This window comes from Diceros bicornis, chromosome 17, assembly GCF_020826845.1.
Source record: "Diceros bicornis minor isolate mBicDic1 chromosome 17, mDicBic1.mat.cur, whole genome shotgun sequence".
Classification (NCBI taxonomy): domain Eukaryota; kingdom Metazoa; phylum Chordata; class Mammalia; order Perissodactyla; family Rhinocerotidae; genus Diceros; species Diceros bicornis.
The window spans coordinates 27,906,903-27,923,569 of record NC_080756.1 but is presented as its reverse complement, the minus strand read 5'-3'; the positions used below and the strand labels follow the sequence as shown (position 1 = coordinate 27,923,569).

The following is a 16,667-nucleotide window of genomic DNA, read 5'->3' as shown; positions in this document are numbered from 1 at the left end:
CCATCTCCATAGCTTTTCTCATACTGTGCTCTTTTCTTCTTTGCTGACTTCTAGTATTGTTCCATTCTAGATTGTTGAGGTGTTTGTGGGTGTGCGTTTTTCATCTCTCTCTCCCCACCTCTAAAACAGTTGAATCTCAAAATTCACCAAGTAGATGCAAAGTTGCTATCTTTATTTTAGACTTTGGTCTTGGATATTTGTATGTGAGAAAAGATACTGACTTTCCTCTCACTCACAGCAGAAGGCAAGATGGACTAAACTAATGCTCTTCCTATCCAGCTGGTTATGCATTATTGAAACATGTCATCTCAGAGAGCTTAAATTTCTAACGCTTACATTTGCAATTATTTTAGGTTGGGTCAGCAATCCTAAATGATTATACTCTATGTCTTCTTACCTGATAAATTTCAAAGTTTTCAATTTTCTACTATTTTTAAATGAGATGTGAGCTTCATACAAAATTGTTTCCATAGATGATTAAATTGATAAAATTCTTGGCAGGATATTAATTCTTAGCTATAACTTCTGTAATTTTTTAAATGTTTGAGGTCTTTCAATATTCTGTTTAAAACATAAAGAATATTACTCAATAAATATTATAAAATAATGTCTACTATGTAGTTTACTTGATGTTTATTAGGTTAGAGGCAATATATATAAAAGTACAATTAGAATCTGCCCAGGGCAGAATGAAACATTATGGAATATGGGATATATAATATACATAGTAACTAGATGGTTAATTTCTCAGACTTCCATTTAGAAAATCTTGCATAATCTTTATCAGTGAGGTGCAGTTATCTTCTCTGTGGCCTAGCAGGGATTATGTTCTTACATGCACCTGGAAGAAGGAGATATCTCCCTGAACATCCCTGAACTCCATCTCTAATGTCATCAGCACTCCTTCCACCTTCGCAGGCTGATAGCAATTGTTACTGGTTTATTGACTGAAAATCACTGTGACCGTGCCACCTCCAAGGGTAAATTGCTCCCTGCAGTATGATTGTTAGATGGGAAACCTCCCTTATACTCTGAAAGTTATTCTCTACTCTAGCCCCGTGTTGTGAACTTGAAGGTGTCACTCTGGTCTTACAAATGGTCAGATGTGACCACATAGAAATATGATATTTATGAGTGTGTCTATGGTACCTGTGTGTATATAAAGAGGCTTTGGAAAGACATGGCATTAGGCTGCCAAGTAATCTTAATAACATCCATATTCAGTCCTCTTCTGTTGGATGAGCAAAGCTTAATTAGTTTTTACATTGAAGATACATTGGGAAATAGACAAACATTTCTTGTATATATATGCATTTGCTATTTTACATGGATCTCCCACTACAATATTTTTGCAAATACTATTATGACATATTAAAATGCTACCTGTGTTTTCCTTTGATGAATATCAGCATAATAAATTGTGCACATTTTGTTTTAAAGCCTGCTTTTTTGAGGCAACGAAAAAAGATTAATAAAAACTATGGTGTGTTCTTAAAAGCTTAAATTCTAAGAGAAAGGGCTGTCAGAACTACTGACACACCCAGAATAAAAGTGCTTATGGTCCAAAATAGTTAACAATGATGAGCACATATACCAACTATGATGAATTAAAAAAAAAAAGTAACCTCTTCCACATTATTGAAATGAAAAGTAATTATTTTTAAATTAATGTCTTCTAAGAAAGGTTATTCAAATGAGCCTAGGTAAAAATCTCCCATGATTTATAGCCATACATCCCTCTTTCTGTTTTTTTTTTTCTTAATTTTCAGTTCAGCCTTGTTGATTTTGCAGAAATGGTAGGAAAAAATCAACTCTGCGTATCTCACTTATAATGTAAAATATTCAGCCTAAACCTGCAGAAAGTATGTCTTTTAAATAAAAGAAAACAGATGTTCTAGCGTTTCTGCCGAAGAGAGTCCGGTTTAAACATTCTGCAGTATGCAAATATCGTCTTGTCTATGTGAGCGTTTTACCCGAGTGGATGCTGCAGGGTTGGAGGCTTCTGCCTGTGATTTAGGTTGTAATTTTATTTGTGGAAATAAACCAATCGCGGAGCTCCAATTGTCTTAGCGATGAGGTGATCAATAGCCCATTACTGGATAGAACAGTGGCTACAGGAAGTGCATTGAAGATTTTAATGCATGAATTATGCATGCCGTGCTCATTCTTTAGTCTCAGAACAAAATGACAGGGTTTGTGAAGTTGCCTCAGATAGTTTCTTGCATTAAGTGACTGCAGTGAAATGCTTAATATTTTCAGGCATAGAAGCAGCATTGACTCAGGCCAGCGGAATTTGGAAGATGTAAATACCCCAGCTCCCAGCACAGAATGCTTTATTTGAAAGTATTGCTGTGTAGAGAGCCAGCTTTACTGTCATCTAACCTGCTCTCGCTAGAAGGTTGGCTGAAGGATGGGAGCGGCTGTGCCTGCTTCTGAGGTCACAGCTTGAAGTCCCTTTAACTTGCTTTCTACTGCAGGAGAGAGACGTATTGTGGTATAACTGTCGCCGCATTTATTCAAATGGACAATTTGCTATAAATATTATACCCAGAACGACAGATAACTCAACATATGAGGTAAGTCGGATGTTTTCTCTAGGTTAGATCATTGTAAGTGAGAATGTGCTGAGTTAGGATAACGGTGATGCAATGTTAGTGAGGTTGACTCAGACCTCAGTATTGCCATGCAGTGTCAGGGTTCTCAATTGTTATGTTAATGGAAAGCTGACTTTATTTTATATTTTTGACAGGATTGTGCCAGAGGGTATTTTATTTTGCACACAAAAGCTTTTCAAGAATGTACTGGAGCTCAGATGCATGTGTCTTGGATAGATAGAAGCCTGCAGCTTGGGGAGGGGCAGCACTGAGAGTGAGCTGAATTAATAAAAAAATTACCTCCTTGCAGAGAAGTTTTAGCAAGGCTGTGGTATTCCCTTGGCTCAGATTATTTCCTTAATGTCAACATTTCCAAATTATGGTAAAAGATGTTGGTAGACACCAAAATTCTCAATCCTCCCAGAAGTAGAGGAAAGCAGTGAGGTACTCAAACTCAAATACTGTATTGCATACAAATTGAACAGATGGAATTAAAATAATTTGGATAGCATGTCCTTGAAGGAAGACCTTGTTGTCAGAAACAAAACAGTTTGACTTCTGCCTGTAGTGTTTTATTTTTGCCTCCTGTTCAGAATGCCTTACACCAAAAGGAATGAATAGATGGCATATTTTGAAATTTACCAAAAAGAAAGTTTTATTTCTTTCTTGATATTTTAAAAATTAAGCTTATACAATTGTAGAACCCACCATAAAAAAGTAAAATAGAATTTACAAAAACTCTGCAAAATGGAAAAATATAGTTCTATACCACTATATTGGCCAGTCTTTGTGAATTATAGCTGCTTGCTTAAATATCATGGCAAATAATTAATAAATATGCAAATAATGTGCTATATGATATGAATTCCTGAACGTTTCTTTAGGGTGGGAAAATAGCGTTAACAAACATTCAGTAAGAAACTCTACATATAGTAAAATGATATAGTAAAATTCTTGAAGGATTGCTTTTCAACAGTAAATTTATACTATTGGTGGATATATATACACACACATACATACACATATACATATATACATATACACACATACATATACACTATAATATATAATTTATAAAGCGTATGTGATATAACATGAACATATATCTATTTCTTCAAGTATGTTAATTGATGCTAGTTTTTAAAAATATGTTTGCTAAATAAGCAGTCAAGAACTAGAGATAGAGAAGGCCCAGTATGCTTTGTAAAATAGGCATCATTTATTAAAAAAAAAAAGAAAGAAATATAGAGCAATGATAACAGCACAGGAAAACTACTTTTCAAGCATTTCACAGTGCGTTTCAATTCTTCTACAGTGTTACTCTATTACTTGGGTTTCCTGTCAACTGTCTGGTAGAGTTGTGGCACAGAACTCCCAGCACTGTAGAATGTGTTTAAATCTTCAAAGCTGATCTAGTTTACGTACATGAGGAAACTCACACGTGGAGTTTTTCCTTAGGGAGGGGGAAAAAGGAAGAAGTAACTGCCTATACACCTTAGAGGTCTCCTGCTGCTGAGTCATGGTGTTCAGTTCTGCTCAAATGCCTCCTGGCTGAGGTGGCCCATTAACAGCTAGTAAAATGGAATCTAAAGGAAAATGAGAGAGAATGGAGGGGGCAGAAACTTACAGATATTTATTGCCTAATGACACACACTAAATTCTGACTAACGAGTATACTAACGCAGTGCTACTTGTTGGATCTGGCTGAGGTGACAGTAGGAGAAGAAAAGCCCCCGTGCTGGGTGACAAGATCACAGCAGTAAAATTAATGGACTAACATGGGAAGACTGTATAAACAAAGAGGTCCATGTAACACTGCACTTGTACTTATCTAAACCTGTCATTGTTGTAGTCTCAACTGAAGCCATTAATCAATCTCAGTGAAAATACTTGATGGTCAGATAAAGAATATTTCCTGGATTATGTGAGAGAAATCTGAAATGAGAAGTGCTCAGTTCCCAATTCCCACAGAAGTTATAATTAATTTTTATAGATTATCAATTAGGAGAAACTAACAAGAGATGAATGAGAGTATTTGAATGTCACCCACAATACATGAGTTGAAACACCAAAACGAGTTTAGATACAGATTATTATTGCAAAGTATAATCATATCAGATGCAGTTGGAAAGGAGACTGAATATATAAAAAAGAGATAATAAAAAGGGAAACTGGAATGAGAACTATAGCTGTGCAACATCAAATATAAGATTTTTGAAAGAAAAATGTACTTAATTCATATTTGATATATATTATTAATGCCTCAAAATCAGTTTATAAGAATTCTTAAATAATATGATTTACTAATATGAGGTTTTATAGTTTACTTTAAAAATGAATCTTAAAGGTGATGAGTGAGAAATCAGTTGAGAAGAATATTTTAAAATGGTAAGCTGTCAATTTTCTTATAGGGAATAAATACTTATACAAATAAGGGATGTTTGACATACAATAAAATCTAAGTAGAAAACTCTCTATACTCCTTTATGTACTACATTTAACGTTAACTGTAAACCGTAGGATAATGAAAAAGTTATGAATCATGGAAGATTAGGAGAGTAAGAATACTTGAAGAGAGATGATATGCTCATTTTCCAAACTTAAAATATCCATACAAATTGACTAAATCTGAGCTTATATTTATATGACAAGCAAATCTCCCATAGGATTCTTTAGTAAATAGTCCTGATGAGTTATAAGCTTTGTAAAATTCACAGAAAACTTTTCAAGTTTGAATTTATAACAAGCAGTGATACCAAGAGGTTTCATCTTCTTTTCTCTCCCACTGGAGAAAATGATAAATCAGTTCCTCCTTAAAATATTTTCCCTAAGAAATTAGTTTATGAAACATTTTCCTTTCATATATGCTCTTAGGAGTTGACTCAAAGAGATGTGTTTTAATATAGCTTCATGTATGTTTCACCAATTTATTCTCTCTGATTATAAATATACATTTCACCCCATATTTCATTGTTTCCTAATCATTTTCCTCTCACAAGACAACTCAGTGCAGTGAAGAAGCGTTTATTAAAGATCTTCCTGTGTGCTTTTGCTGGGTATGCTGGTTCTGTAGTTGCAAACTACAGATGAAGCGCTATGCTTCCTATAGAACAAAAAACTCAAAAAGAGAAAAAAAATTTACAACATGGCATCAGCCAAAATATTTGGTAAAACAGTTTTGGTGTCATAGGAGAAATGAAGACCCATACTCAAAATGTTAAAATGGAGCTCAGAAGAATATGCATAAAGGCATGGAGGCAAAAATTAATACTATATATTCTAGTGTCAGGACTGAAACAAAGGAATTGGAAAGGTATAGCTGAGAATAAACAAGGTGGGAGCAGATTATTAAGACGGTAACGACCAGAGTAACATGTTTAGGCGGGTTTTACAATCATTGGGCATTCACACATAATATTTAACCCCACTGCAGGCATTTAATGCTAAAGAAGTTTCTGAGCCCTCTATCAGATGAATTCTGAACATTTCTTTTTTTTTTTTTTTTTTTTTTTTTTTTTTTTTTTTGTGAGGAGATCAGCCCTGAGCTAACATCCGCCAATCCTCCTCTTTTTTTGCTGAGGAAGACGGCCCTGGGCTAACATCGGTGCCTATCTTCTTCCACTTTATATGGGACGCCGCCACAGCATGGCTTACCAAGCAGTACTTCGGTGCGCGCCCGGGATCCGAACCAGCGAACCCCGGGCCGCCGCAGCGGAGCGCGCGCACTTAACTGCTTGCGCCACCGGGCCGGCCCCTCTGAACATTTCTTTTTAATGATTGTTAATCCTAAATTAAATTCGTATTAACCATATCTTTTATTTTCTGTATGCTAATGCTTTACCTTGCTGACCCTACGGGGACTGCCCCTCCTAGGGTTAGTAAACCACTGGTTAGTAAATTCCTGGAGTTAGTAAACTGCCGCCCTTGAGTGCACTTTTCAAATGCAAACCAACCAATCCAGAGCCCACACCTTCAACCTTATTTATCAGCGTTCTCACACTCTGGGCCACTTTCTTCCTGCCCCAGAGTGTGTCACCCCAGGGACAAGTACTAGACAAGTACGGACAGCCCCTATGCCCCAGAACTCCCTGAAATAACTCAAACTAGCCAATCCTAAATCTGCTATTACCTTGCCTTTTTCCTATGAAAACCACAACGAAGGCTGTTGCCCACAGATCTCCTCTCCCTCTGCCTCCTGACTGACCCCTTCCCGTGATTCCCTCTGTATCCCCAGGCTTGGCATGCCCCCTCCTTCTCTTGGGATCTGTGAGTATGGTAAGCTATCATTTCAATGGCAATCATTACCAGATCTGTTGGCTTGACCATATCTAAATAATAATAAAACCTATATTAAAACAAACATGAAAAACTTCCTAACATCTTTTTAAATAAAATTTAACATCAATAGAAATATTATATTCCTAGTGTTTAAAATAAATCAGTCAAGTCTTTTTGTTAAAGTCATTACCTTTTTATTAAACTGCTATATTATTTTGAATTTAAGGGTAAATTCTGAGTGAAACCTCTTATAAACATAAGCTTAACTCTTTTCTAAGTTGTGGTTCATAGAGGGATGGTATAGCCTCCAGAAATATGAATGGACAATTAGAAGTTTTCAGTCTCATGACAGATGAGTCTCATAGGTCTAAAGTTTTAAATATTTTCCTGAAAGTGCATTAACTTGTAGTATTTCATATCTGGTACATGAAAATAAACATCTACCTTGCCAAGCAACTAAATCAACGTCAAGGGAAAAATGCCACCTTATGCTCTTTAAATACCAAATTCTGAAACTGTGATTATCAAATGCTAGCATTGTTTACATAATGTCTTTAATATCCAGTAGGCAATTATAACGCGAATCCTAATTAAAAAATATTTCTGCTACTTTAAGCCTAAAAAATTGAATTGAACTGTCTTGAGAATGTGGTGTCCAAGAAGAGGTTGTTGCTAATCAGTGAATGCAAAACTTTGCAATAATGAACCAAACACAATTAGCCACAGGACTAACAAGAACTGGGCCACAGGAAGTAGTGCTCTGAGGAATATATAGCAAAAGACATTAGCAATATCTTTCAGCGGTACACTCTATTACTTCAAAACACCATCACTGAAAGAAGTTGAGAAGAGTAAATGACTTTAAAGGGTAGAAGAATTCAAACATTAAATGCATGTTTGAACTTTATGGCTTTTAACTTTCCTTTCTACTTCAAGATTGTACGATTATAAGTTATTATTGCAATCACAATAGCCCTTTAAGAGAGAAACTTTTGATCAAGAAATTCAAGTGGGAAATTGGAGATGATTTAGATTGGGACTAGGTTAGAAAAGATACTAGTCATGCTAGCAGATGGAAGGACAGCAAGGTAGGTGGCGGGGAGGGAATCTGGAGGCAGAGCAGTGCCAGAAAGAACATAGGAATTTAAACAGATGGAAGATGATATATTAGTTGGCAAGAAGAGAAGCTGGGTGACAAACAGCAGAATCTATTGAAGAACTGGATGAGTAGGCAGCCAAGAGGTGAATTAGTAATAAACTAAATAGGTCACTATGAAGGCACCCAAGTTCCAGAACTAATAGGTAAGAATAGTATAAATCAACTACGATTTTTCCCCTTACTTGAATCTGGGAAATGACTTTTATTATAATTTTTTAAAAGTGCTTTGAAATCATGGTGAACAATGATCTTCTACGGAGGGAAAATTTTAGTAGAAAATTCAGAGATGCTTACCACTGAGGAAATTTATTCTGTAAAATTATCATGAGCATAAAATTTATTTTTTATTTCCTAATTTTCTGTTTCCTATAACTTGAATTCTGGCCCTGTCTTGGTTACTATATGCGGATTTAGCTGGAAAATAATACTGAGTGGTAATAAAAGTATAGAATAAGAACTTTAATCTCGACAAAAAGAGAATTCTTTGGAAATTCAGACTATGGAAAATCTGAATATAACTTTATCATTAGAAAAATTCCTTATGTTGTCTTTGTCTATTAAAAATGATAATAGCAGTGTCTCAATGAACATAAGAAGATGATGACAAGTCATCTGGTCTCTCTTCTGTCTTCAGATTTATCTACCCTTAAATCACTATATTCCTGGACAATTAGTCATACTTACAAACACTTAGTGAAATTATGTGACATAGTTAAACACTTTTTAAATGATAGTTGTCATTATAGATTAATAAAGAAGTGCCATGCACAGTAATATTTTCCGGAAGGGCTTGGCTTAATATCTGTCTGATTGACCTTCAGATAGACAATGGGTTCTAAGTGGAAGAGATGCTTCCATTTGTCACATATATAAACTTAGAATTAACATCACTATTTCCTTTCCTTCTCCCATCTAACCTATGTACTTATTTTTTCTGATACTGTCAACCATAATTCTCAAACCAATCAATTTCTGTCTATTTAACTAGCCAAGCCTTTATGCCATTATACCTGAAACTTTGATGTTTTATTGACAATACGATCATTTCTAAAATGTCTACGTTCCAATTAATCCCATACACAGAAGCAAAGATCATTTATCAATGGTTGTCTGGGTATATGACTATTCTTTTCAGCTGATACTTTTAGTTACCACTTTAATCCCCTGAATTAAACTTTTGAGCACAAGGCTAGTAGCAGTATCTTCCCAAGTTTTAAGTGTCCATTATATATGCAATATGTATATGAGCTGGAGCAATTCTCTTGAGCTGAGAAAACATATTTGGCAAATCCTACACATATGCCAGCCACTACACCAGACTTTGGATATAAAACATGAACCTTTCCATCAAGAATTTGTATTCTAGTGGAATAAACTGATTTGTATGTACCAGATACTATGGTACAATTTAATAGATGGAATTATGTTGTATCCATGTGTAATAGATAAGTATATCACCTGCCATAATTGTGAATCTCTTGAGGTCAGGGAATACATTAATTTATTAATTCAGCAAATGTTTGTTAAGCCCCTTCTGTGTGCTGTGGCTATGCAAAGGGAAGTATATTCCCTGCAGCCATGGACAAAACTGTCTATTGAATAAGAGAGAGGAACAAACAGAAAGTTCACTGAACAAAGATTGCTCTTGTAAAGGTGTAAACTGGGTATAATAAGTGCATATGAATTGGGCTCTAGCCAAAATTAGAAGAAAGCATCAAGAATAACTTCCTGGATGAGACAATCAAAGGATACTTAAAACAGTTTTAAAACGTTTGTATAATGGTTTATTCAGTATAATTATGAAATAAATGGTGTTGACTACAAAACAGAGGTTCACACTAAAAAGAGATAGGTAGTTAGTGAACACAACTGGAAAGGAAAGAAGAAACAAACTATGTGTTGGTGTTGAGATAATGCTTAAATGCATTATCTCATTTAATCCTCTCTAGAAAACTATGAGAACCTTACTTTAAAGATGGGGAAAACTGAGATCCAGATCACACTGTCACTAAAACTCTACATTCAGGATTAGACGACTAAAGTTTCTCTTCTATATCCCCATAATTTTGCTAAGTTTTCTCGTCACTTTGCAAGAACTTCAAATGTCAATGTGCGTATATATTTAATGATATTTTGGACCCCTATATTCATAAATTTGTTCATTTTTCTTTCATTTTAACTAAAATGGACAAGTGGAGCCAGTGTAAACTTGCAAATTAACTTTTATTAAGATGTTTTTAATTAGAAGAAAGTCAAGTGTAATTTGAAAATAAACCATCTGTAAACATAATCTAAGTTTTAAAAAAGGTCACTTTGCTCAAGTATGGAAAATTTGACTGATGGATAAGGAATAAAATGCCATTTGAGGAAATAAATAAATTTTACAAGGTGTCTGTATACTCAGCTGAAATATCACTGAGTAGATTGTTGAATAAGTTTTCAATAAATTTATATTAGTTTATTACTGTTTCCTCTAAAGTATGAATTATTTTAAAATATAATAAGAATAATTTTTTAATGCTTTTCCCTGGGGAGATGCTTGTAGACCCTTTTTTTCCTTCTTAACTCCTTCAGGAAAAAAAGTGATATTAACCAGAGGAGTCTCCTATATACGACTGAAGAATAGAAAGGGCGTCACTTCTGTTTTCTCCATCACTGCATTTCCAATGTCTAGTACAGTGCTATAGACATAGTAAATGTTCAATAAATATAGGTTGAATAAATGTTTACATGAATGAATATCACATTTTATTAATTCTAAGACACTATTGTTGCAGTCACACCATCAAATTAATAGATTTTTGGAGAGAACATTCATTATATTAAATGTACATATCAAATGTAAGATGAATCCTGTAGTAGTAGGATCTTTTTTCAATGACAAAAATCTATCTTAGACTAGCTTAAGCAACGGGGGGGGGGGGGTTATTGGAAGGATATAGCATTACGTGGCTGAGGCTGTAAAAGCAAATGTTGGGAAGGATGGGATTGGGGTGTAGCCGGATTAAAGTACACCTGTAACTGGAGATCTGAATGTCATGTCAACATTGTCAGCTTCTTTATGAGTGTGGGCTTCCATCTCAGTGAAGTCCAACTTTGCTATGCCTTAGGGAACATGCCTGGCTACCAAGATTTAGATATCTTCATATCATATACCACCTTCTCTCCCACCACCACCAGTGATTACATTTTGTGATAGTTTCTATGGGGATGGTGTTGTAAATAGCAAGTTCAGGTAATTGGAATGAGCGTACTGTTTTTGTTGATATACTGATTGGAAAATGAATGTAAAAACATTTGGTGATTTAAAAATTAGACAGATATTCTGCCCAGCAAAAGTATTGTAGATATTTTAATAAAAGAGAAATGGTGTCTTATGTAGAAAAGTTATGTGAATAGCAGGCATGAAAATAATTAAAATATTTTAAATTATTTTAAATAATATTCAACATGTTTTCAGACTCCATGGGAACAATTATTGTTCTGCTTTCGTCCATAGCCTCAGCATTTAGCACATTGCTTCATATATTGTAAACAGTTGTAAATATTTCTCACTAATATATTGATAACAAGGTTGTAGGGGAGGAAGACAAGTCCTCTACCCTCTAGGTCCTTCTGGCTAGTCTAAGAATTAAATTGACATGAGAGAGTATAACAGGAGAAAATCAAACAAAGCTTTATAACATGTATACATGGGAGAAGCCCAAGAAAAGTGAGTAACTCGCCAGAATGGTGGAGGTTGCCACATTAAATACCATCTTCAGCTAAAGACAAAGGAGGATGTTGGGGGTGGGAGGGTCACTCAGTTACGGGAGATTACCAGAAAAAGCTCGATAAACAAGAGTAGGGTTATTATGCAGATTTAAGTCCTTGCCTTCTGCATTGATAAGAGTTTCTAGAGATAAGGTCATCCCCCTCTTCCTGGTACAGAGCAGAAAATACCTTTAAAAATGGAGGTTTCCCTTACAAATATAAATGTCTCCTACAAAGGGTAATTTCTACTTGGTTTTTAGAGCTTCTCTCATGTCTGCAGTTTTTTAAAAAAATAACCAGCCCAAAATAATCCTTATGCCAAAGAGACACAACTTGAGGTGGCAAATTCTGCTCCCCTCCAAGGTCTTCTTGACTCACATAATTAATTCATAATAATTATGGTGAAATGGACTACAAGGAGACAGTAGGAATGTTAAGATAGTATTTTAAAAAACCAGTGAATATATTCTATATTGTGACTTACTCATAGCTTAAATTACATAAAACAAAATGTTTGGAAATAAATAACCTGCAAGATAAGCAGAGATCTAGGCCAAAAAGAATGTGTCTTGTGAGGTCTGGGTTTGTTTCACGTTGTTAAAGATGGCTTGAAATAGTACACTGTTTCTTTGGAACTTACTAAAGGTGTTAAATACATGAGAAATTCTTGAGAGGAGTAGAAGTGAGACCGGAACTAGCCTAACGAGACAGGGCCATCTGCAAAGCCCTTGGCCTAACAAGATAAGGCCCCTAACCTATTGGCAAACTAAGAGAATCAGAGGCCAGCAAGACCCACATTCCGCAGCCTCCGGACTCTCCCCAGCTTACGCATGAGCCCTAGCACCCAGGAGTCCACTGAAGGTGACCCTAGCTGCATTACCATAGTACAAATCACACCCAGGGGTGGAGGGAGCTAGCATACTAATGATACATGCGTCACACGTAGTGGCATGTTAAACAATAGCACAGGCACGAGCACAACCCCACCTCTACATGGCATGACAAGACACTCGTCCCCAGCCTTTGCCTAATAAAAAGCCCCACAATCCCGCTCCTTAATGAGCTGGTCATCTGCCCCCTTCCGCACCGGCTCCCTTGTGCCTCTCCTATAAACAAGCTAATAAACTTTTACTTTCCTACTCTTTACTTTCGTACTCCCGTTTGTTGTCTCTCTTGATTTCCATCCTGGGGGACAACAAGAACCCAATGTGCCGGTAACAGAACTAAGTAGAAAATAATAATAAAGATATTGGGAGAAGTGGTTATTTGTGCCAGAATACTCAGCCAGAAGAGAGAGAAAGAACATGGCCAAATGTTTACATGGATATATTTGGATGAGACCTTTGCAGGAGAGCATGAATGCCAAATATTGTCGATTTTTAAATAATTGACATATTTTAATCATTTTTGTAGGAAAAAAGAAAATTCTTTGGCACAATCATTGGTTTGAAGTTATTAAATGCAAGACAAATCATAGATACAGTTATTTTCTCTTTACTGCAGTAGGATGTAGCCCTCATCTATGGAAATATTAATGCCCTTAGATGAAACTCTCCTTTCATTTGAATTAAACTTAAATAGCTGCTTCATGCAGTAATGAAGAAAATATTTTTGTAATTCAAGAGGGGTATCATTTAGAGTGTCTCTGTCTAGTCCTTCATCAAGAATAAAATGAAATCTTAAGAGTTGGAAGGGGTCGTATACAAATTGTGACTAATCCTTAATTTTTATATGCAGAAACTGAATTTCTGATGAGTGAGCCTTACTATCTAAGAACCTACTATTTAGGCATATGTATATATAGAAAAGTAAATTTCAAAACATACAAGGTTAAAAATTCAATAATAATATAAAAATTGCAGTAGTTTTTTCCTTAATTGTAGAATTCTTGATTCAGATTTAATGTTCTTCATGTAATTAATTTCTTAGTTGAAGGGAAAATATTTTTTTAATGAATTGCTTTTGCTTCTCTAAATTATCTATTTCAAGAAACATTCTTAAGAAAATAAAAAAACGTCAATGAAAGAAAATCATTCCTCTGTGATTCAAAACACATAGAATTCTTAGATCTTAATCACAGAAGTATAACTTTGGAAGAAATCATTCATGAGGATTGATTAAGAAATGAGCACCCATTGAGATATACTCAGCATCAATATAAACTTAATTCTTCTTTAAAAGAGCTAATCATGTGTCAATCGAACATGCTGAAAATAAAAGCTTTAGTTATATATTAAAAACCGAAATTTCAGTAGCTTGTAACTTAGGAAGAAACAAGAGTAAATGTGTCAAAGTTGAAATGGTGGTTGTATGAATCTCCATTTCTTGTATAGAAGACTGATTAGGGTTAAATTAGCCCAGCAAAGTGTAGACATGCAATAGATATTAAATGTAGAAAAACTGTGAAGATCCTATTGCCTAGCAATTGGTAAAACAAGGAGAATGAAGAATACAAATTTAATTTGTTAATTGCCCATAGATGTTATCACCTGTTTCACAGCAAAATTACTGTTTATTTTGTTTTGTTGACAGAATAAAGCACTGTTTAGAGGGAGAAATGGGTACACCAATATTTATTCATATTATACTTTGGGCTAGGCAGTGTGATAAGTTTTTTCATATTTATTTAAATGCTATTTCTGAAGTAACGATAAATATTTTAAAGTGTGTTAATAAAACGCAATACTTTAATTTTGTTTAGGAAATGATATTTTTGTCATATATGTGTCATATATATGTGATTATTTATTTAAAAATAATTTAGTATTTAGTCTTTATAGGCCATTACATAATTGCATATGAGATAAATTACTAAGAAATATAGCCCCCTATTTATTTATTGTTTTGTTAAGAATGGAGTGATTAAGTTAGGGCTATAAGAAAACATATCAAAAATGCATATGAGGGGGCTGGCCCCGTGGCATAGCGGTTAAGTGCATGTGCTCCACTGCTGGCAGCCTGGGTTCGGATCCCGAGCGCGCACCGACGCACCACTTGTCAGGCCATGGTGTAGTAGCATCCCACATAAAGGGGAGGAAGATTGACATGGATGTTAGCTCAGGGCCAGTCTTCCTCACACACACAAAAAATGCATATGAATAGAATGGAAATTAAATATTCCACATAGGCAGTAAAAATCATTATATACAGATTCAGTTATTTAGGGAATGTGAATCATGCGAAGACTTTAGAGACTGATCTAAAATGAATTCAGCAAACAAATCGATGGAAAAGATTTAGTTTATAGATGATAGAAGAAATTACTTTAGCAATGGCACTGCAGTGGAAGTGAGAAAAACAGTAACTTATATGAACAATTGATGTGAAAAAGATAGAGCAAATCTACTAGTAATTAAAAAAAAAGATAGCAGGAATTGGGGGTGAGAGTATTGAGAACTCAAATGCTTCCATGAAGTCTCCTGCAGACTTTATATTCATTTCCTTTCTCCCTATGCATCATCACCACAGAGAGCAGTTTTTCATTTTCAATATCTGTAACAAAGCAATTCAAGTCAGCCAGAGCTTTCCTTCTTTTTTTCCTTTTTTACATGCATATTTCAGAGGAAAAGATTGAATTCACTAATGTTACTTCTTTCAACTTTTGTTACTTTCAAACACTGTCAGCCTACTTATGCCAATTAAACATGTGAACTGAAAATTATTTGAATTTTATTATTTTCAAAGATCTTTAGAAAAAAGTTGAAAAACAGTGAATTTGTAACATGGGTAGTGATTAGAATTATATCTTACTAGTTATGTCACAGGCACATTCCTAAATAGAGAACAGTTGAGTTACAGGATGAAGGAGTGAGTTGTTCCTTAAGAGCTTTAAACTCTACACATGCATTGTCACAGGAACAGCAACCTTTATGCCTAGATAGAATGGATTCTCAGGGCTGCAATCTGCAAAACACCAGAATTAATATAAGAATTCATATATGAAGAATGTATCTGATATTCTTTTAAAATTTTCTTTTAAGTTCTTTTTTATCCCATGACATTTCTGTAAAGTCAAAATTTCTCTTAGTGTTCAGCGTTAGGAGAACATTTTAATTTTATTAAAAATTATTATTTTTTATTAGATATGAGCTATACAATTGATTGCCTTTTCCTCTTTTCTTTTTTTTTTGTCTTTGGCAGCTAGGCAGCTTATAGCTAAACTTCTGTTCAGTTAATATATAATATGCCCTAGGCTAGGTGGTTTGATCCCTTCATACTGGGATCTCATTCTTTTATCACTGTGTTAAAAGCATTATTGACTATGTAAGCTGTCATATATTTTTTTGAAAGTATTAGTGCGTATATAATGAACAATAAATGTGAGAATAATTTATGAGTTAGCATCTGGATCCTCATCTGTTTTGACTGAGTCAAGAGATTCAAATGCTATCTTGGAATTTATGATAAACCTTAATCTGAGGACCTCCAGTTCTCTTTAAAAGAGATACAGATGTAATAAAATGAAAAAAGGACAATTCAAAGAGGCTTTTCTGATTAAATTATTATTTTTTTTCCAGACCTTTCAAGGATGTGTGTCATACATCTGGCAGCTGGTACTTAGCCTTTAGGTCTTCTTAAAGACAGAAACTCCTGCTGAAGTTATACTATATTGAATTATATATCATGGCTTTGTAGCACAGGCAGAATCTAGAGCATCAGCTTTTTTTATTGAAAAAAAAGGCAATAGGGACTGGTTATAAAGGAGAAAAATCACTTCTTTCTCCATGAATTGCCGTCTCAGACAAAATAATTAAATATAATGTAAGATTGTAATGTGGTAGAATTTGTGGTAGATCCATATTACTAAGCAATAGATAACGAAGTGTCAAAAGAAAACATCCCTGCACAGTTAGAAGGATCAATAAATATTAGTGTGATAGTAT

The 16,667-nt window shown here is 34.7% G+C and overlaps 1 protein-coding gene across 2 annotated transcripts in view; it reads left to right on the top strand.

Moving 5' to 3' along the window:
• Positions 1 to 16,667, top strand: part of CNTN1 (contactin 1) — a 347,630-nt gene that overhangs the window by 120,072 nt on the left and 210,891 nt on the right. Inside the window, exon 1 of one of the 2 annotated variants that reach the window (XM_058558502.1) lies at positions 2,413 to 2,576. The exons of the other annotated variant lie outside the window; for it this stretch is intronic. The gene's annotated coding sequence lies outside the window, so the exon portion shown is untranslated. Of the gene's footprint in view, positions 1 to 2,412; positions 2,577 to 16,667 lie in introns of those variants that run through there. 2 annotated transcript variants of the gene reach the window in all.